General features: G+C 41.0%; 1 long non-coding RNA gene across 1 annotated transcript in view; it reads right to left on the bottom strand.

Annotated features, from left to right (window-relative positions):
* LOC143155910 (uncharacterized) overlaps positions 1 to 21,781 on the bottom strand; it is an 82,450-nt gene that overhangs the window by 43,246 nt on the left and 17,423 nt on the right. Inside the window, exon 4 of the long non-coding RNA XR_012994501.1 lies at positions 371 to 431. This is a non-coding gene — a long non-coding RNA (uncharacterized LOC143155910). The remainder of the gene's footprint in view (positions 1 to 370; positions 432 to 21,781) is intronic.

Below are 21,781 nucleotides of genomic sequence, written 5' to 3'. Positions count from 1 at the left end.
GTATTTGGGAATTCCCCTCTAAATATGAGTTTGACACACTTGCATTATGGAAAGTTATTTTATTCAAAAAGTAACAGAATGCAACATTCATGCAATACCCAGGACTATATTTAGCAACACACAATTGGTCTTTTTTTTCCAATAAAGCTTCTAATTAAAGACAGATTTAAAAAAAAAAAAACAAAAATGCAAGAACAAGACTGAATAGCAAAAGTAGCAGCATTGAAAGAGACAATCACAGTGTTACACACCCAAGCAAGTCAGGATTTTTTTTTTTTTTTAAACTATTCAAACAATGTTAGGGCTGGTTACCTCTCCCCCACCCCCAGACCCCCCAGTTGCACGTAAGAGTATACAGCGTCTCTCTTACCTGTGTGCTGAAGTCCCTTCTTGGTGGGCTGACTAGTCATCAGCGATCACCTGACTAAAGCCTGGAAAAAAAATAAAATAAAATCAGCTGACCACCCTTGCTCACTGGCTTCCAGCTTAAATACTCCTCTCCACAGCACTTTGTCATGTGAGGTAGGACAGAACCAGCTGTCATTGCTTCAGAAAAAGGGAAACGGGCCCCTCCGTTTCCACCTCCTTCCTTCCTCCTCTCTCACTCTTTCCTATCTGTCCCTGCCTCCAACCTCCTCCCTTTCTCATTCTTCCACTTTGCTCATTCACTGCCCGCCCGGCCGGGGTCTCCCAGGGGAAGCCGCATTCCACAACGTACAAGCATTTCCCCTGCATCTCGAGGTTTCTCAACAAGCTGCCTACACACTTCTACTGGAGGAGGGAAAAAAAAAAAAAAAAAAAAAAAATCAGAGAGAAACAGAGAAAAGGCACCACATTCCACAACCCTCAGTCAGCCCTGGCAGACTACGAGGCATTTTCAGTCACACAGCACAAAATGCATTAGTCAGAGCTGAAAGACCACACACTTTGTACCACTACCATGCTAACAGAGAATGGTCTGAGCAGAGCTGCAGGAAAAAGGAAAGGAGGGGTTCCTATCGGTGCTTCCATTTTACGTGGGGTAGCCACCTAAATATATGAAAAATTTGCAGGAAAAGGCCCAAAGTTGACATTCCCGGCAGAAACAATGTGAATGTGGGCAGCGGGGAAAGCTCTCCGCTCATGGAGCGCGACCTTTGCCAAAAGGACTCCCCCTCCAGCAGAATGTGTTATTCCAAAGACTGCAAGACATTATCTAAATCAGAACTTCTATCTCCCCGATGGTTTGTTCATAGGAAATACAAGCCTAGAAAAAGTGAAAGTAATACTGCATGATTCAGATTCCCCGAAACCACATATACTTTCAATTCAAACTTTTCTCTTCTTCAGTGTTCCTTATAGTTCTGCAACTATATCCATCTATGGAGTTTTCTTTTCTCTACTTACGCAGTTTCAACCCTCCGTGTATGCGGTGAATCTGATCAGCAAGGAATGAGAAGAGAGTTCAGCGTAAAAAACCCTCCGTCCTAATCCAAATGACCTAATCGCTCATCTATCTGCTCACTGCTTCCGTCCCCCACACACACTTATCTATTGCTTGAAGGCATTTTAGGAGTACATATATGGCTTAGGAGAAAACACCCCTTTTTAAATCACATCAGAGAGAGCGAGCGCCCTGTACTGGAGCACATGCTTCTGTCCACCGAGACCAGTACCACGGAGTCCCCAGCCCCGAATTCCCCGCCTTGCACGGGGACCGTCCCTAATGCACCCTGCAAAACTCGGGGGCTTAAGTCAGCGTCAGAAAAGTGCAGGGAGGCGGGGGGAAAGAGGTGGGGAGAACCCTTAACTGTCTGCACTGGAATTTCTCTTTAGGAAAGTCCATGCTTTAATGAAAGACTGATACTAGATACCACAAAGAAACTTTTATTTCTGTACGCACATGACTCAGATACATTTTCTGTGTGGGTTATGTGGTTATGTTATGTTTCATCTTTAAAAACTCTTTCAAAGAGACCTTTAAACATTAGTTTTAAGAAAAACTTGATGTGTTTATGTACAATGAGTGTTTTTAAACTGCCCTTTATTGCACAATGCTATACAGAGCAGAGACACTAATGTCTGTTTTCATTATAGATATAATTTGCATCTAGTACTAAACACAATAATCTGTAAAAATACTTATTTTAAATGATTTCCCTAAATAGTTCCCAGAAAAGTACACAAATGGAACCCTTCAACAAAACAGACCCTCTTAGTTATAATATCGTTTTCTCATTTTCTTGATCGTGAAAATACATTTACTCACTATGTTATTGACTTAGATGCATTAGTTTATAAAACAAATGGTAGCTGCTGGTGTGCGGTATTTCAGCAGAGGAAGGCTATCCAGAACTGCCTCAGAGACTGAACACTGTCACCATTATAACAAAAGCATTAAAATGAATAATTCATGAGCAGAGGGAGTACCCTACCATTAAAAGGCACCGACTATTTCATGAATTGTCCAAAAGCTACCCCTTTTACTGCCCAGTTCCTCTAACTACTTAACTATTCTTCATTTTTCTAAACTGTCATCGAGTAGTAATTAGCAGAAACACATGGACCAGTTTTAGGAGATTTTCCCGAGCAGTAAGAAATGAAAGCCGAAAAGTGAGCCGGGGGAAAAAAAAGATGTTTATGTTTGATGATGGATGTATTAAGGAAACAGGACTTCAAACTTCAAGAGGCTTTTCCAAATTGCGCTTTCGAATCTTGAAAAGGAAGAACGTAGCAATCTGTCCTTTGCCTTTATCTGCTACCTTCCTTTTCAGGATCCCAAAGCACCATGACAACGCTCAGGAATTAAACGGCCTCATTAGTGAGCACTTGCAGAACTTTTCTCCTGTTTATAGGTGCAGAACATAAGGCCTCAAGAAGACTAAATGACTTTCTCCAGGTCATAGAGGAAGGCTTGGAGGCTGAGGCAAGAACAGAGCTTCATCCCCCGGTTACCAGTCCTGTGCCCAACAAAAAGACTAACTTCCTTGCTTTATACTAACAAGCATCACAAGGTTCAATAGTCCTGCAAGTTTTAACCTCATAAAATGAACTGTGGTGCACGGGTATTTCCTGCAGGGATAGGGAAACAATGTGATCCAGTAACCCAACTTTACACCAGAATAATTTACAAACTTAGGTTTTGAATAACATTTTTAAAGGAATTCAGGTTAGAATAGCAAAGTACATCTGTTCATGTTTCACCGCTGCAGGAAAATCACATACTGTGTCTGGAAAGAGATTTATTTATAACATACTTTTTCAAACTTTTCAAGACATTAAAATTTGGTACACTAACATCAGTAAAGTTCTCAGATCTCATTTGAAGCAACATCTACTTCTTAAAACAGCAAAATTCAAGAAATTGTATCTCTAAGTCATTTTGCCAAAGGGACGGCATTCTATAATGTTGAGCAAAAGCCATCCTAAATAACTTTATATACGTGGGTCCCTTTTAGATGTGCTACTGTCTTGCACTATTGGGATGAACTCAAATGCAATTCTTATTCCAAGGCTCTTGCTGCAACAAGTTCACTGATTATGTGGTAGCAAGCCTATTAATACCGAGATACAAAAACACGTCCCCAGGGTAGAACATTATGGACGGAATGATAACATTAGATGTAATTTTGCAAGACCAGACACTGTCACTGGTCAACCTACTGATGTTCCCGGGCTCTTTATTTTTAAACCAGTCAGCTTGTTTGCAGAGCCTTGGTAGCCACTTTTCTGATTGTGACTTTCAAACTTCTAATTCTCAAAAGGACATTTTTTGATTCCAATAGCATCTGTCTGAGAAAGACAGTCTCCTGATCTGGTATTAGATGGCAGACTTTTGTTCTGCCAAAAATTTGCCCTTCAGTCAACTCAGAGTGGCTCCCACAGCAAGTCCTTACAGGAATAAGGAAATGCTCTTTAGCAACTAGAACAATCTGTACAGTTAAACATATTTTTAGTTTGCAGTCCCCAAGGAACTGTGAGGAGAACTGAACTATAAAACAAATATAAAAAACCCCACACTTGGCTGTTAGATATAATTAATACAGCCTAGCTCACACCAAGCAGGTTTACTGTAACTAATAGACTATTTCAGCACAAATGACCATTAATGGTTTGATAAGTTGTAGCAGGAAGAAAGAGGAGGAAAAGCCACAAAATATTTATGAAAACTCTCCCAAAGATAGCATTAGAGTTCACTTTTTAAAAAAAATTCCACCCAAAAAAGCAGTAAAAGAAAGAAGAAATGTTACGAACATTTCTAAGTTTATCTTCTTCAAAATAGCTGTCTTGAATCAACATACCGGAAAAATTCTCTGTTGATGTAAACTAGCATGAGTATGTCTACCAAACTAGCAACCAGGGCATCCAGACTACTGAGTCACTACCTAAACATGGGTGTTCTGGAGAACAAACAGCATCAAATTAAATTGTTTCAGAGAAAACAGTGTCAGAAGAGAAAGATTACCACTACTTCTACCTGGAGGTAGGTAAAAAAAGTAAAGAAAACAAAGTCTTAAGGTCCATAAACAGGATGAAATTTCCAAGCGCAAGGAACTTAATCAGCATTTTGCTACTTAGACAAGCAAGGAAAGCTGGATGGGAAGAGAGAGGAGTAGCATTGTACCAAAGGAGACTTTGGTACAGTAATAACGATCAGATTGGTACATTGTTCAGTACACATGACTGTCTCGAAACTACATTATGGCCCTAAGCAAGAATGAATGGAATTATATATAAATACACATCAAAATAATGGTAAGGTAACAATCAAGTGCAAAAGAAAAATTTAAAGAAATCAGAGGGAAAAGAACTGTCCGACTGCCCAAGAATAATCCGTCTGATCACAGTATGCCAAAAGTCTAGTCAGACAATGTATACAAATTTGTATCTAGGAGCTTAGATATGTTTAGAGAGTTTTGGTATTTGTTTTGCCTCCAATCATAGCTGCTTTCTAAGAGTCTATAAATTGAGTAGACTTACGTTCCACAGAGCAGTGGTGTTCTGCCATATTAGCTGTTGTTTACTTGTATCAGCAAGCAGCAGAGTCATGTAGACTGTGCAAAGCCACACAAACACAGGAACTATTCACAGACCTTTCAGTACTGCAGAGGAACAGTAGAACTATTAACTATGGCTTTTGAAAGAAATAATAACTTTTAGACATTAATATAATTAATGTTATAAATTAAAAATAACTTTCAGAAAACATTTTGAGGGCTAAATAAACAGAGGCAAATGCAACAGTAGTGAAGGGCAGCAGAATGGTAATTTCCACCTTCTTTATTGTTATAGAAATACGGCAGAGGAGGCGTCTCACCACAACTACAAGATCACACAATGGTCGAGGTTGGAAGGCACCTCTGGAGGTCATCTGGTCCAACCCCCTGCTCAAGCAGGACCACCTAGAGCACACTGCCCAGGATCGGGTCCAGGCAGCTTTTGAATACCTCCAAGGACAGAGACTCTACAACCTCTCTGGGCAACCTGTGCCAGCGCTCGGTCACCCTCACAGTGAAAAAGTGATTCCTGATGTTCAGATGGAACCTCCTGTGTTTCAGTTTGTGCCCATTGCCTCTGGTCCTGTCACTGGGCACCACTGAAAAGAGCCTGGCCCTGTCCTCTTTGCAACGTCCCTTTAGTTATTTACATACATTGATGAGATCCCCCTTGAGCCTTCTCATCTCCAGGCTGAACAGTCCCAGCTCTCTCAGCCTTTGCTCGCAGGAGAGATGCTCCAGTCCCTTCATCATCTACGTGGCCCTTCACTCGAGTCTCTCCAGTAGCTCCGTGCCTCTCCTGTACTGGGCAGCCCAGAGCTGGACCAGCACTCCAGGTGTGGCCTCACCAGGGCTGAGGAGAAGGGAAGGATCACCTCCTTCCACCTGCTAGCAGCACTCCTCCTAATGCAGCCCAGTATACCATTAGCCTTTTTCAAGGCCAGGGCACATCGCTAGCTCACGTTCAACTTGGTGTCCACCAGGACCCCTGGACCTTTTCTGCAAAGCTGCTTTCCAGCCAGGCAGCCCCCAGCATGTACTGGTGCATGGGGTCATTCCTCCCCAGGTGCAGGACTTGGCACTTGCCCATGCAGGTCTTTCAGATGTCCAGGTCTTTCAAGAAGTTATGAAGAGTTGCATACTTTGACTAAGGTGCACACTACTTTCATTAACACCATTGTTTCTTACTTTCAACTACAGGCTGGACTTTATGAAAGAGGTTTTACTTTCCTTCCCTCCTTGACAAGGAATCCCTCAGGCTCATCCCTCTCTCCTTCTCTCTCTCAAATACCAGAGTTACTCCCTGGAGTAGAAGAAGTGAGATTTCAGTGACAGTTCGTTTTTGTTACCTTGACATTTTCTGCCTCTTACTTCTACAGTTTTTCAGCATTTTGGGAGACTGGGCTTAGAATAGAGAACTTGGCGGGGAGAAGTAAAACATTTACATAATTAAAAGTAGCAAAGTTGTTCAGGTATTTGTTTGTAGGATATTCTCGTGGTGCTTTTAAACAGAACAGAAGCAGCAAGAGCACTCTCTTTCAGTTTGACTGATGAACTAGTAGCATCCCATTGCAGTCTCTGAAATGTCAAACTGTCATAGGCAGCTAAAGAGTAGAAAACGTTTTCTTTTGGGTATCATTATCAGACAATCTACTGCCAAATGGGCTAGCTAGTTACAAAACAAACAACTTCACTGATACAAAAAGGGTAACAACAAATTCTGTTCAGATTTTATGGGTGTGGTTCAGTTCCTCCAGTCCAGGTTTCTGGTGCCGTGTCTCCCCCGACCTCCTGCAGCCAGTCCTCCAAACTCTAAAGAGCTCAAGATCTGCACCAGACCTGCACGCCCCATGCAAAGGTCCGAGACACGCTGCAGCATGTCGAAGAGCACTAGACAGTGACATGTAGACAACCGAAACCCACCCTAAGCACCCCAATGACAACGTGACTCTTGTTCACGCACATAGTTAAGTAAGTTGGGTGAGACGTGTGTGTAAAGTGACACTCAGTCCTCTGTGCTGTTAATCAACAACAAAACAGTCCAGGGAAGACAAAAATTAAGAGCAATAGGAAGAAGAATCAGCTGACTCGAGCTTTGTGCTCCAATTTGCAACCAAATTCCTCCTTTCCTCCTTACTGCAGTAATCCTTCCCTTCATAAAAGACAACAAAATCTCTTTATTCACATAAGTGTATACATTGTCTGTCCAAGAGCAATTATGTTCGGCAATAAACTAGAAACTACTTATAATTCAACAAGGAACGGGGGCAAATCTAGGCCATCTTACCACTACATAAGAAGGGAAACAAACTAGAAGACTTAGTGTCTTTTCTTGTAGCGCAAAGTTCACTCTTCAGATACTGGCAGCACAAGCAAATCAGCCAAAACATAACAGGGTCCCACACCCGTGCCTCATATCACCAATGAAATTTCGTAGAATCTGTCACACAAAAATAATTACATTGCCAGTGCTTGGATTTTCCTCGCATCTTTTCCAGTGTCCTCCATATTTTCAATTCCTGTTTTATACTCTGAAATATTTAAAGACCCATGACTTTTTCAATTTAAAAAAAGAGGGAAAGATATCCTCAAATATTTTTTCTTTACCATCAAAAACCAGATGAAAATACAATACAAAATCAATGAAAAGCAGCTCCAGGTGAACACATCTAATGAAAAGACGAACTTGATCACTTGGCTCAGAGGTGCAGGGATACTGGAGCTCTGAACTGACTCCTCAGGGAGTATTCTGCTTCTTCAGAAAGGCCAATCAAGAGACACAGTACCAATGATTACTCTAATTTCTTCTGCAGTGTTATCATGGCATGCTGTAGTTTCAGGCTTTTGGTGTTGTGATCTTCTGTGTGATATACAATACTAATTTTGTGACTGTGGCATGAATGGATACCATTAAAGCCTCCTTTTGGGGCTTAATGGCTATTATGTGACATGCCTGTGAATAATCTCATTCTGCTGTACATAAGCACACAAACAGGAGGACAAAAATATCTCATACCTGGGCTGTTCCTATGCAAGTGAATATTTGTTCCACATATACAAAAACAGGAAGAATGTGTCTTGTATTTGTCTGTAGGAACATCTGTTCAGTATTTTTCAGCATACTAGTAGTATCTTGTTATGAAATCTGAAGCAATGATTATACTCAATGAAAAGTCCTGCAGTGATTCCCAGTAGAAGAGAAGGTGGAGGATTTCAGGGGCTCCCTATCTATCGTTCTTGTTCAGTGTTATCTCACCAGGTTTACTGAGGACATCAAAAACTTAACTGCATAAACACAGACTGATGACCACCAATCAAGCACCCTAGTCTCTGGACTTGTTAGACCAAGCTGTCTTATAGCTATTCAATGCTATAATTAAAAAGCAGTGACATTCTGCACAAGAACTACACTTGCTTTTACTAGTGCTCTATCAAAAAATTAAAGCATGTTACTTAATATCAAAAAAGTTGACTTTAAAAAAAAAAAAAGAAATGAGAGTTGAAGTTCTCTGGTCTTCAAGAAACTGCCATTAATTTTTTCCCTCTAAAAAGTTTCAACAGCTTATTTCAAAAACTTGTCCTCTACAGATGTGAGGCATTAATTAAAATTCAAATAGCTTGTTCACAGCTTTCATGGCTAGAAGCCTGACTTTTCAATAGCATGTCATTAGTTAAATCAAGTCCTCTTTAATTTGAGAATCACAGGAAAACAAAAGAAAGGGGGGTCCTTGGCAAATGGGATGAAAGCTAGCTTTCAAGCAAGGGTGTACAGGAAGAACAGGACAGAGAGAAAGGAGAGGGGTTTTCAGCCCTACCAAATGTAAAGTTTGCTTACGCTAGTCTTCCATTGCACCTAACAATAGGATTGAAACCCATGATTTTTACAGAGATTAGATCAATTACTTTCTAAATCTGTCTTTCAGGTTGTTAGCCAGATGGAGGTACACGTGGACTGGCCCGATGACCAGCTTTTAAGAACTCTTTTTAATAAGTTATATCAGGTAAACTTTGTCACTGAATTAGTATTCCCAGTTACCTAATGTTCTTATGGAATCATTAACAAGGTAAAAAGACATACAGGTCTGTAAAATACTAGCATTTCTAAAAATGCATGATGTACAAAAAGCTATCTTAAACAGCATGAAGTTGAGCACTCAAAAGGCAGATGGGGCCAGACCGAAGGACACTTGTGCAGCCTTAAGTCCATCTTCCTTTATGTGCGCACACACCATGATAACAGTCTTCAGTTATTGTTCAAAACCTAGAGTTATTTTTCTTGTACAGGTCTATCCCATTCAGTGCACAAGATCATTAGCTGTTTGTTCAGTGAGCAAAACGACATTTTTGATTTACTCTGCCATTCACCACATGGCCATAGACTTTCCTGCTGCATCCTATTCAACTCCAGCTTTGAGAGCGCGCATGCAAATTTCTTCATGGGCTTATCACCACTGTATGTATACTGTGAAAATGACTTCCATAATATTTATAAGCACCATCTCGCTATGAAAAAAGGAACAAGAATTATCTTCATTTCATAGCTGGGGAACTGAGGTGTAAAGAGAGTAAGGCTTAAAGTACCACTCACTGTGGTCATCCAATTTAAGCTATAGCAAAGAAAATGAGGAACGGTGCCAGGTGACCTAACAGGCTGAGCTGTAAACTGCAATGGTTCAGCAGCTGCTTCAAAACCACCTCAGCCATCCCCAGAGCAAGACACTCCAATGGCTCTTGGCTAGGGGGCAATCATCTCTGAGTAAGTTGTCTCCAGCCAGAAGTCAGACACCTTCAAAATGCAGCTACCACTGACCCCACTGAAGGAGGAGACTGCTCCGCACTGCCCACAATCAAGCACAGTCAGACGCTCTGAAAACTGCATAGATGTGTAGGGAAACCAGCTTTTCAACAGCGGTGGAGGACTCTATGGAGGATGTCTCTCAGACCTCTATGATAGAGGCAGGAAGAGAGTCCCAGGCCAGGACTCAGTTGCCCACCCCTTAAGTTATTCTTCCTTTGCAAACTTCTCTCATTCACCACACATCTTCCAGGGTCCGTAGCTATCAAGTTGATGCATCCCCATGCAAATCCACCTGAAGTAGTGAGTGAAGGAAGAAGTCCCTTGGAATAAGCAATATGTGCATGTGTAATTAGATCCTTTATCATACAATCAGAATTAGAGAGTGAGCTAAGATGCATTGCCAAAACTAATTCCGATTTTGGTTAATTTTTAGCATCTGATTTAACTATCTTATTATTCAATGTATTTTTATTCAGTATATTTTTAAAGCCCTGGGAAAAAAACGTAGAACAAATACTTTCATAGAAAAGCGGCCTGACCACAGCGTGGAATGGTTGGATCCACACTACAAACCTCTATCATTTGCACTAATGGAGGGAGTAACCACAGCAGTAAGATGCTCTCTTCCATATAAGCCATTACTTTGACAGTGGGTCAGCTACAAATGACATCTGACAAATAAGAAGAGATGGTAGGCCATGCTCAGAAATCTTTGGCTCTTCACAACAGAGAACAGTGTACTTGAGTTACACACAACTTTTGACCCATTTCCTCAGCCTTGATGTCTTCTGCTCTTACACCCTTTGGTTTTTTCCCTCACAAGAGTTGCTCTGCATTTAATCTTAAGCTTCCAAGCACTGGCCCTCATCACTATTATGCTCTTCCACTGTCTCCAGTTCCTCATTTCATCCCAGTCTTGAGTCCATCAAGTTTCCAAGTCCCAGTTCCCATATCCTTCTTGGGACTTCTTGCTTAAATTCCTTATTTTCCTGCCCAAGTGGCCACTCCCCATCTCCCCAGTTGATCTCGGTTCCCTTTCTCAGGTCTTTGTCCTGGACTTCTCTCCTCAAGGCTCTTGTCTCAGTGTTCTTACACAGAAGAACTCTAGCCCCTGTATACTCAGTCCCCATCAGGACCATTCTTTCCCCAATTTGTACTTCACAGCCCATCTTATGTGTCCGCTGCATAAAAGTCAGGATTTATCCGGCAAAGCAATAAGATTATATCAAAGAGGTTCTTTGATCTCAGTTGAAATATCCAGGGTCTGCACTACCAGGTACAGCAGGTTATTTCCATGTTTAGGTATACTTGTCAAGAGCAAAGTAAAAGGGCTGTGCCCCACCTCCAAGTTTCAAATGCCTATCTCATAGTAAAAACCATGGAAAACAGTCACAAGTAGCTGAACATATTTCACCTGACAATTTAAATCCTCCCCCTTCTTATCTTCAAGAAAATGTGCCCAAGGCAGAGATGTGACATGGACAATTTATGTGGTGTGGTGGAGTCATGCGCTAAAGGAGAACAGGCTCCTGTGAGCAGAGATATTGTCTGCCTCTGCCTCTTTCCACCCTGTACCCCCCAGCTTGATCAATTCTGCTCCATGCCCTCCAGCACAGACAAGAAATGAAACTGGCACATCAGCCAAGGCCAGGTGTAGGCCTTCCGTACAGTTACGCGGCTCAGGAGTTTTGTCATGTACGTCTGGTTCCATCAGCCAGACTCAAGTGAACGGCAGCGATGGGCCTTAAAGTGCAGTCGAGCAATACAGCTTTCAGAGGCATGGCTATTAGAGAGTGATGGATAAACGTACTACAGTAGCCATGAAAAAAAAAAAGCCACTTCTTACAGTTTCCCTTTTCCTGGTCCTAGAGCATGGACCTGTCCTGTCCCTCCCACCAGACTGCTCGGTCCCCAGCCCCACCTTTCCCAGCAGAGTGTTTCTGAACGGCTGGTGGGACAGAGTGAGCTGGGCACGGTCCAGCCCATGCCGTCTAGATGCTTCACACCGTACCTCTTGATAAACATGGCAGAGGAGAAGAGAAGATCGTCCCAAATATCAAAAATGGAAACTCTGAGCTGTACAGTGGTCTTCTACTTCCTGATTTTCAGGATCAAACCAACAGAGGTGATTACAACTAAATCCTAGAGGATGTCTATAAGCGAAAAAGGATGTTTCCTAGATGAATTTTACAGTTCAGATTTACAGCACCACTTAAAGAAGACTTTTATTATTTATTACCATTTTTATTGTATTTTGTAATCATTTTGTATTACGTGTATTTTTGCAAAATGCAGTTATTTTACAGTTTTTAATGTACTGAAAAGCTGACTTAAAAGTTCACATGAATTAAATTATTTGGGGATAATTACACTTTTATTCTTTTTAAAAGAACTCTTAATCCACTTGACAAAAAAAAAAATCTTTTTGTTTTAAAAAACAAAGAGACAGAGCCAAAATATGCAAGATATTGTGCTGGCATTCCACTTTTAATAAATAAAAGCTAAGTATATTTTTCTAACAAAGCTTTCACAAATTATTCCTCCTTTAATTAAATCCCTCTTTGCTAGAAACTAACAAAATGCCATTAAGAGCACAAGACAGTTATTATCTTTCAGTCTTTTTGCTTTTTGTATAATACAATGTTACCTAAGTTTCAGCGATTCTTGCTGCGTTATCCACCTCTCCTTTAAAGAAAATACTCTGTAACCATAGCAATACGTTCCCACCCTGGTATTATTTCCCGCTGGCTTGTTCTAGGCTTTTACACGTAGCAACCACAGCAATCCTTGGTTCAAACTGTCAACTTCTTGGCAACTCTTAGCAAAATTAGTGTATCTGTAAACTACCAAGTATGCAGCTTTACGTTTTCAAAACAAGATTAATACATATGTTCTGAATAAATTGAGTATTTAAAATCATAACGCTACTGTGTATGATATTCTAGTTTCACAAATACTAGATGTTGATATTCCAGAAGCTATCTTCTCATCATTTTCTACAGAGCAATGCATCAATCTCTCCTTAGACAAAAAGCAATAAGCAGCTTTGTAACATTTCACTATTATTCACTGAACTTGCAACAAAACATTAGGGTTCATGCTTCAAACCTACCCCATTTTTAACTGAAGTCATGTAGAGGGACACCAGCTATAACATCTATGCTCAAGCAGTTGGACTTCAGGTTCACAACGCAGCACAGATTCTGCAAGGCCCGAGACATGTGCTTTAATTTGGACATCTAAGCACTGACATAGCCCACAGAAGTCAAAGTACACACCAAAGGATTTGACGACTACGCTACGGAGGGCTGGTCTTACTCACGTGCATAACTTTTTAACACTACAGACGTAAGCAGCCATACTAGCGTGACTTACATGTGCAGTTATTTGCAGAAGGACGTGTATCAGCAGTACAGCAAGCCCAAGTCAAATGGCCCCAGATTACTTACAATATTTCACCACTCTTCATCATGTAATGCCATTAAGTTTCTCAAGTCTGAGTTGACTATCAATGCTCTTCTTGATTGCTACTCTACAGTAGAATCCATAACTGAAGAGAAATAATTTAGGACCAACACAAGGTCCTAAAAAAACCACTTAAAACTAACCGAGGTTGATTTTGTTGAACACGTTTTTAACAGTATTTTAACTTGTTGCATAATAATCACAACAAACGCACTAGTATATTTTGAGATTTATCTGAATTTTGCCACTAACTGAACTAGTTTTCATAAGCTGAATAGTAAGGTATAGTCAGTGAATCGTGGTGAAGCAGCACAAAGTACGTTTGGGGGCAACGGTGATTTAATATGCTGTGTATTACCGTGCACCCTCTCAGCACACATTCTCACCCCACTAGAGTCAATACGGCTTTTGCCATTGACTTCTGTGTCAAAGTTTTATCCCCGCTCTTTATTTGTTCGTATGAATCACCCAGTGATATTCCCTTAGTGTGTTCTCTGTAGGGGTAGTTCCACAAGAGGAATTAGATACACTGGACAACTACAGTTACAAATGACCTACCGAGAGAGGCATTACCATTGAAGAAAAAACATTTTGTCTCAGTCACGATGATAGAAACAACCAGAGGAAGTTGGATAGGTATCATATATATGTGTATATATATACACCCACCCACCCCATATATTTTTTATATATATCACACACCTCCTATACATATTTTTTTATATATACACACATATCCCTTTTTATATATACATATATAAATACAAACACATGTATATAAAACATATGGGATATATATCAAAAATATTCAAATGGCCTCATACATTTGTGCTCTGGCAAAAATAAAAATAAAAAGGTTAGTCACTAAACTAATTTCAGCTATCTAGGTTTTTTTGAGTCTGAAATGCCACAAAAGACAACAATGGTGAAAAATAATTTTTATAGAATGATTATTCCAGGCAGGAGAGGGAAGACTACAGATTACCCTTCCACGCCTACTGTTTTAAGTGTTGTTGGGTTAAAGCATATTCTAATTTATGGACGCATCATCTATCCATACACATGCAATTCCTCTACAATGATCAGCCAGTTGGGGCTACACACTGGAGGATTATACCCTAGCCAGAAGGGCCGATATAGGAATAATAGGATCACATTCTTGATGGGGGGGGGGGGGGGGGGAATCTTTTGTTGCCTGTTTGTTTTTAAAAAAATAATTTAGGTCTTTATGCAGACAGAAAATAAAACAAGAGTCTAGATTTGGAAAAGGAAAGGAAAAAGTGATATAATTACTTTTATGATAACATCTATGAAAAAGACAAAAGGAAGTTATACTTTATTATTTCAGTACTTTGCCTAGCAGAGACATATATTTATGAGTAATCTTCATAAAATTTACTTAGGCTTTCTTTTTAAAGAAAAAGGTGAAAATTTGAAATCAGTGTTTCCTATGACTTAGCTACAATCACTAAAAGATTAGCAGGAATACAGAAAAGAAATGGTAATTTTGTCCCCAGAGAGCCTCAGAATTAAGACACTTATAACTAGCAGAGTAGAAAAGTGCCCTATTACTGTACAGTAAAATACTACTTTGTCCTTTATCAGCTGTTATGCTCAATTTCTGGGAGGATTTCCAGACAGAATCCTTCAGCTGAGGATCACAAACTATAAGCGAAAAAGGAGATAACTTCATTTTCCATAAATGAAGGTGGTAATAGATTTATTAAATTCTAATTCAAATCATGCTTTTTTAGCATGTTGATCAAATGCATCACGAAAACCAAACATTACTTGCTTTGTTAGTTTTATGAGGATACAGTGGAAAATGCCATTCTACCCCATCAAGGATTTTCTGAATGTATCCACTTCATCGGTCTATTAACAACAAATGCAATTACATTTTATTCTAAAATAATCAAATATACTCTTCCTTGCTATAAAAGCTATTTTGTTTTGAATGTACACGTTTTGGTTAAGTTTTTTCATATCCTAAAGACACTATCTTCTAGAAGTCACCATCCTCATTTAGAAAAGTGTGGCATTTTGTTGATTCTTCATTTGATTTACAGAGAGACTTAAAGGGAATAGAACCACTGACATTAATTTTAGTTTTTGAAATTACAACTCAGTCCACAAGGCTAAGGAAAATACACTTTTTTAATATATTATTCTTTCCTATACACTTACAGAAAGGATTTACAAGATTTTTAACTAACAACATTTGGTCAAGGTGCTCTTCCCCAAGCCATAAGAAATAACTTCGAAAGCTTTTGCAGGAATTAAAAAAAAGTCGTCAATCCTTTTCCACTGGAAAGTCAGGTGAAAACAATGTATCTTTTAATTTTGTTTCTGCTTATGATAGTTCAGGCTGACATGAGTTTAGCAAGGCTTCAAAAATCTTGTTAATATTTTAGGTACATCTTGTGCCTCTTCTATATATAGGTCCTTAATTACACTCTTTATTACTTGCATGAAGTCTCCCTTTCTTGTTCTTCATTCATGTGTTTTAGAGACCTTTAATATGCATCCCCTCTTTTAAGGGGATAACTGCCCAGAGGTCTATCTTTTGGAAGTTGTGAAAGTCTTCTTTCTAATATTTTTGTGCTTTTTAAAACTGGCAAATACTCTCTTATTTTTAATTGTAAAGGCCTCATTACAGTGACCTTTCAGACATAATTTAAATGCTTCTCCATAAATTAAGAATGAGTATTGTTTTAATGCTAGTCTACTTAAAGGATGTTTTTTCCTTTGCAGTTTTCTGAAGTCTCAGAACACTCTTTCAGAAAATCTGCCGTAACTGGATCTTGTACAGGGATAGCAAATGACCCAATAACCACTGGAAAAAAATAAGGAAGTGCTAAAGGGATCAAAACAAGAGTGAGCTCTGTGACAGATAGCAGGTATTTGGGAAAATCAGAGAATATTCTTTGCTTATAAATCCATTACTTCCAAAAAAATTCCTTTGTATCCCATTCTTACTGGAAACGTGTGAGCCAAACCCACAAATAAACCGGCTTTGAAACTTGCAACCCCAAATCTCAGCTGAAGGAAGATACAGCCCTGTTTGGGACATACACATTAACCATTGTGGATTCAGTGTTCCTATTCAAATGTATTATCATACAGTATCCAAGTTTATCAATCCTGGCCTCAATTCAAATATGCAGTTAGATGCCTTACTAAGTGCTTCGCTACACTGAGCCTTTAATGCTATTTAAAACTAACTTAATATAGAAAAGAGCTATAGATTAACTGACATATCTATTGCCTTTTTTGTTTCTTTCACTTCTATTTAAGCACATCACTCTCTGGGGAATATAAAAGTTAGGGGGAAAAATCCCAGTAAGTTGTGTTTGACCCGAAATTGCAGATTCAAACACTAGACCATTCCAGACCTCAGGCTGTCTGATTCTTCCAGTCTCGCGTAATCTATTCAATAGTTAAGTCTCACTCCCTATTATTCCTTAATAGGGGTTGTGCCTTTTATTGAATTCCTCACGACAAATCATCTAAAACTGACTTTGAATGACCATGTGGCCCCTGGAGTTGATTTGGAAATCCAGAAAACAAGACACGCACCAGCATTTGAGCTGTTGGCCACAAAATGACAGCTTCATGCAGGAACGCTGTAGTACAGGTAGCAGTGCCAGAATTCAGCACGCTCTCATACCATCTGATGTCTTAGCCGTGAGACCCTCCTCTGTCCTTGTCCAATGCCCCATGTCATTCACACTTTCCCACTCCTGTGACAAGAAGAAATTTAGAGGCGAGATGTTCCCAAAGTACAGCACGCACACCGTTAGTGGGATGCTGGCTACTTCAAAATGATAAACGAAGGCTGCCCGCACAGCCCAGCGCCTCCTCTGAAGCACATGGGAAGCTTGTGTGAAGCCAGGAACTGCTGCCACACTGCTGGCTCGCTGCAAGGGTACAAAAAAGGGAAACCCCTACCTCTGGGGATTTTCTAAGGGAAGGCACTAAACATATGTAAGCCCCAGAGGTGGTTGTTACCATGAGTGCTGTTGCCCAGAAGAGGGGAGTTGCAGATCGAGGCACCCAGCAGGAACCCCTGGGAGAAGGAGGTTGCCTAGGGCAGCCGAATGTCAGCTACAGCTTTGTGTAAGCAAACCATCTCAGGAACATCTGTGATCGTCTCATCTACTACATATCCCTGATCCATCCCATAAACACCATCATTTAGTCACAGGCATGTTTCTTCTGGAAAAAAAAACAATACTTACCATTTATTACAAGATTTTGCACCAACACATACATCCAAGGAAGCAGAATTAAAGTAACACATGCAACCCCGATTTCAGCATTTCCCAGTTCTGGAGGCCTGACTTTGCCCCCTTAACATGTCTTTTAAAGTGCACTGTGTACATGCAGTTTCTTCAACTTTAGAGGGGAAAAAAAACCCCATCAAACCAGGTAGTCAAATTCCTTTTTTGTGGCAGCCTATTGACAATTGCACACTTGAGAGAGAGTAAGAGCATTAGCACTCAGCTCTGTTGCTTGAGTCAATCAAGAAACCAAAACCAGTATCATCTTTTGCAGTGCCCCAGACTAGGAAAGAAAGAGGAACCCAGGAATCTTGTGTTCCAGGCAGTGAACTGGAAAGCAGCAGCATCCAACAGCTAATGACCACTCCGTGGCTGTCCCACACCTACTGCCATCTTGTCCTCATTACCAGTCTGTCTTAAAGTTTCCCTTTCCTGTGTTCACAGCAAGTCTGGCCCTATTTCTTGCCTGTTTTGCTGCTTCTACTTGACACACAAATCAGAACTGCAGCCAACCTTCACTCACCCATCTTCCTCCGCTGCACGGTGCCTAGGAGCCTGCCAGGGGCATGGACAAACATGAGAGGGTCTACCTTATCCAGGCATCCCATCCTCCAATTGAAATCAATGGGACATGCTGGTGCATTTAAGATTAGATGTGCTAATACACAGTAGTATGCAAAATACACTCACATGCACAGTCTTTCTTCAACCTCATGTTTTCTACCTTTAAAGGGTCTTAGCTCCCTTTATTTTTACCCTATTTTCTGCCCCTCTCTGCCAATCAGAAGACATTTTCACAATCAAGTAACTCCATATTCCCCAGCATAGAGATTGGGGTTTTTTGAGGCAGAACAAAAAAAATAACTTTTTCCAAGTGGTGCATAGTGCAGTTCTGGAGTCAGGGCAATTAGGTCTACAGCTGAGAAAAGAAAATGATTTCACATCCCAACTGAAGAGAGCACATGGAACAAAACGTAATGCAAGAATGACACAGCTGAAAACAAAACAAAGACATGCTATTTTTCATAACAATGCAGATGTTAAGATATTGAAAATATTTTTAGCATGTACTACAGAACACAGAAAAGAAAAAACCTATTGGGAACAGCAGTCCAGATCTACATCGTTCTCCTATTTTTCATGATGTATACAATAGTGTGATTCCCCCCTTCTATGAATTTAAACACTTAGCTCTGAAACAAACTCTTCATTTTTCCAGAAAAATATCAACTTGTTCACTATTTTTAAATATATAAGGACTGTCTACAGAATTATACCTGAAGCAACCCATTCAGCTCTTCAGCTGTTTTTTTCCCCTGCTTTCAGAGGCCTGAATAGTCTGTAGATGGACCTCACCTCCATCACAACAATGTCTGAGCTTTCACACCCCCACTCCATTTTTAGTTTTGAGTTCTAGTATGCTGCACACTTAAGTCTCAAAAACTCAAAGTAACATAACTCAAAGTGCACATCTTTTATTTTGAAGTCAATTTAACACTGCAGGAGTTGATCACGTATGCTCGCTCTACTGTTTGTTATCATCCTTTCCTACTGCCCTCTCCTCTAGAAATTGAGTTTATCTATAGCTGGGCAATCTACGCATCCTTCAGTTGCGGAGAAAGGTAACTGCTCCTTTTCCTTTGCATGTGACCTGGCCTTCTGCATACACACCGATAAACTATACAGTAAAAGAGGAAGACCCACTACACCATGACAGTACTGCTGCAGTCCCAAAACATACCGGATTGTAAGACCTTGTGCCTTGCCCAGTGTCGCTCTGGGCCGTCTTGCCTGAACACACCGTGCACGATGGACCCCTGCTGTGCATTTGTCTTTGTCCCTTCCCAGCTCCCAATGACAAGACCAGTTTCTCGCTTTGCAGCTCTGCACCCTTTCCCCAAAGGGGCAAAAAAAAAAAAAAAAAAAGCACAAATGCAGCACATGTGGGATTTCTGAATTCCCCCAACGTCCTGGTTTCAGCTGGGATAGAGTTAATTTTCTTCCTAGTAGCTGGTACAGTGCTGTGTGTTGGATTTAGGATGAGAACAATGTTGATAACACACCGATGTTTTAGTTGTTGCTAAGTAGTGCTTACACTAGTCAAGGACTTTCCAGCTTCCCATGCTCTGCCGACTGAGAAGGCTGGAGGTGCACAAGAAGCTGGGAGGGGGCACAGCCGGGACAGCTGACCCAAACTGGCCCAAGGGACATTCCATAGCATGTGACGTCATGCTCAGTACATAAATTGGGGGAAAGCTGGCCGGGGGGGCCGCTGCTTGGGGACTGGTTGGGCATCGGTCAGTGGGTGGTGAGCAATTGCATTGTGCATCACTTGCTTTGTATATTCTTCTTATTATTATTACTATTAGTAGTAGTATTTTATTTTATTTCAATTATTAAACTGTCTTTATCTCAACCCACGAGTTTTCTCACTTTTACCCTTCCAATTCTCTCCCCCATCCCACTGGGGGGGGGGTGAGCGAGCAGCTGTGTCGTGCTCAGTTGCCAACTGATGTTAAACCATGACACCCAACCACCCAAAAAAATGGTTGATATTCCAAGGGACAGATAAGGGAGTCCCAGTATTGCCCACTATGACTTGATTCTCCAGTTTCCAACACTTCCTCAAGAACTGGTGTTCGTGGCCACCTAACAAACTGGACTGGCTGAGGAGCACAGACAACGCCCCCAACCTCTCAAAACTCTGCTCCACACTCAAAGAGATGTGATGGCATGTCACTGCCAAACATCATGACACTATGGCTCCTGCCCCAGCCCCGTGTACGTCTTGTGAGGCCCCAACAGCGTCACCCTTCTTTTGCACACTGGGGCTCTGTACATCTTAGCAGCACAAATTCACATGAGGACAACACAGTCTGTGCAAATCCTGGATGCTCCCTCAAAGCATCAGACTTCCTGAACGTAACATTACACAACACAGTCTGTATCCTCATCTACCCTCTGGGATGGGGAGACAACTGCCAGGAATAGGCAATTACTGCTTAGATAATTCACACCGCTTATAAGCGGCCTCAGTTATCCCCAGCAACAACTCACACATAGATAAGGAATGGACCCACACAAACTGAATTATACTGGTGGTGACAACCCATACACAGGCATAGTGTTTCCTGAGTAGCAATACGCAGAGTGACAACAGAGAGGCTGCAGGGAAAACAGTAGCAGTAACCGGCTGCTATCTCCAAATCCACGGTCTGCATTGAAGAAGCCTTTGGGAAAGAGGATTACATGAACAGTCCTGTAAAGCCACATATAGCCTTCAGCAGCTGAGCAGCCCTAGTCTAGTTTACGTTGGATAGGAATACAGAATACGTTTTTGTATGAAAAAAGTCTTTAGGCTGAAGCTCTACAGTCCTTTTTCTGGGAGCATAACTGTTACGGGGAACCACCACACACCAGGAATACTGAGGGGCTGCCAAAGCTGATCATTATTGCAACATGTGAGAGGCTGAAAAAAAGGGGGTTAAATGGACAGAAAGTGCATGTGTGGGAGAAGCTGAACAGCTCTGTGATGATCCTGACTTGTCAGTTGTCCAAAACAGATCAATAGTTCCAACTTTATTCATGCAAAAGCCAACATTTCATATCGCATCATAAGGTAAGAATTGCTGTTTGCATCTCCTCCCAAATTTGTCAGGCAGCTCTGCTAGGACTTCTAGGACATTGCACAGCTAAGAGTCTCCGGTACCTATTTACCTACCATTGCTATCATCCACGACACAGTCAGGGGGACGTACTAGACTACTTATACAAGAGAAGCAGCTTTGGAAGGCCTGGTTTAGTCTGCCTATGTTTAGTTCCAAACTACCAGACATGGGTTTCAAAAGATCTGCCAAGATCAACCAGGAGGTGCAGGACCTGTGGAAGAGATGAATGCCCGCTTTAATTTAAGATGACATTATATTTCCAGTCATTTCAATAAACCAGAACTTTAGAAGAGAGTTATTTGACTTGTAAGCAGCTCTGAGCGGGTTTTGAAAGGCTTCAGAAAGTGCTTCTATAAATACAGAGCATAACCTTGGTTTAGTACAAGGCATGGACACCATGGAGTTACTTCATAAGACAGCATCCCAAAACATAGCTTACGTATCGGACATGAACAGAAGGCATGAGATGTCAAACACACATTTTAACTCTCCCCCTCCCACAGTCAGGAGACTGACAACTGCAAGCCGTCAAGGCAAAATGGGGCCTGAATGCCAAGCACTGCAGCTCTCATCCCTTCACGGTCTCCAGAT

Source organism: Aptenodytes patagonicus, chromosome 1, assembly GCF_965638725.1.
Source record: "Aptenodytes patagonicus chromosome 1, bAptPat1.pri.cur, whole genome shotgun sequence".
Classification (NCBI taxonomy): Eukaryota; Metazoa; Chordata; class Aves; order Sphenisciformes; family Spheniscidae; genus Aptenodytes; species Aptenodytes patagonicus.
Note: the sequence above shows the minus strand (reverse complement) of the source record. Positions and strands in the feature narration are given on the sequence as shown.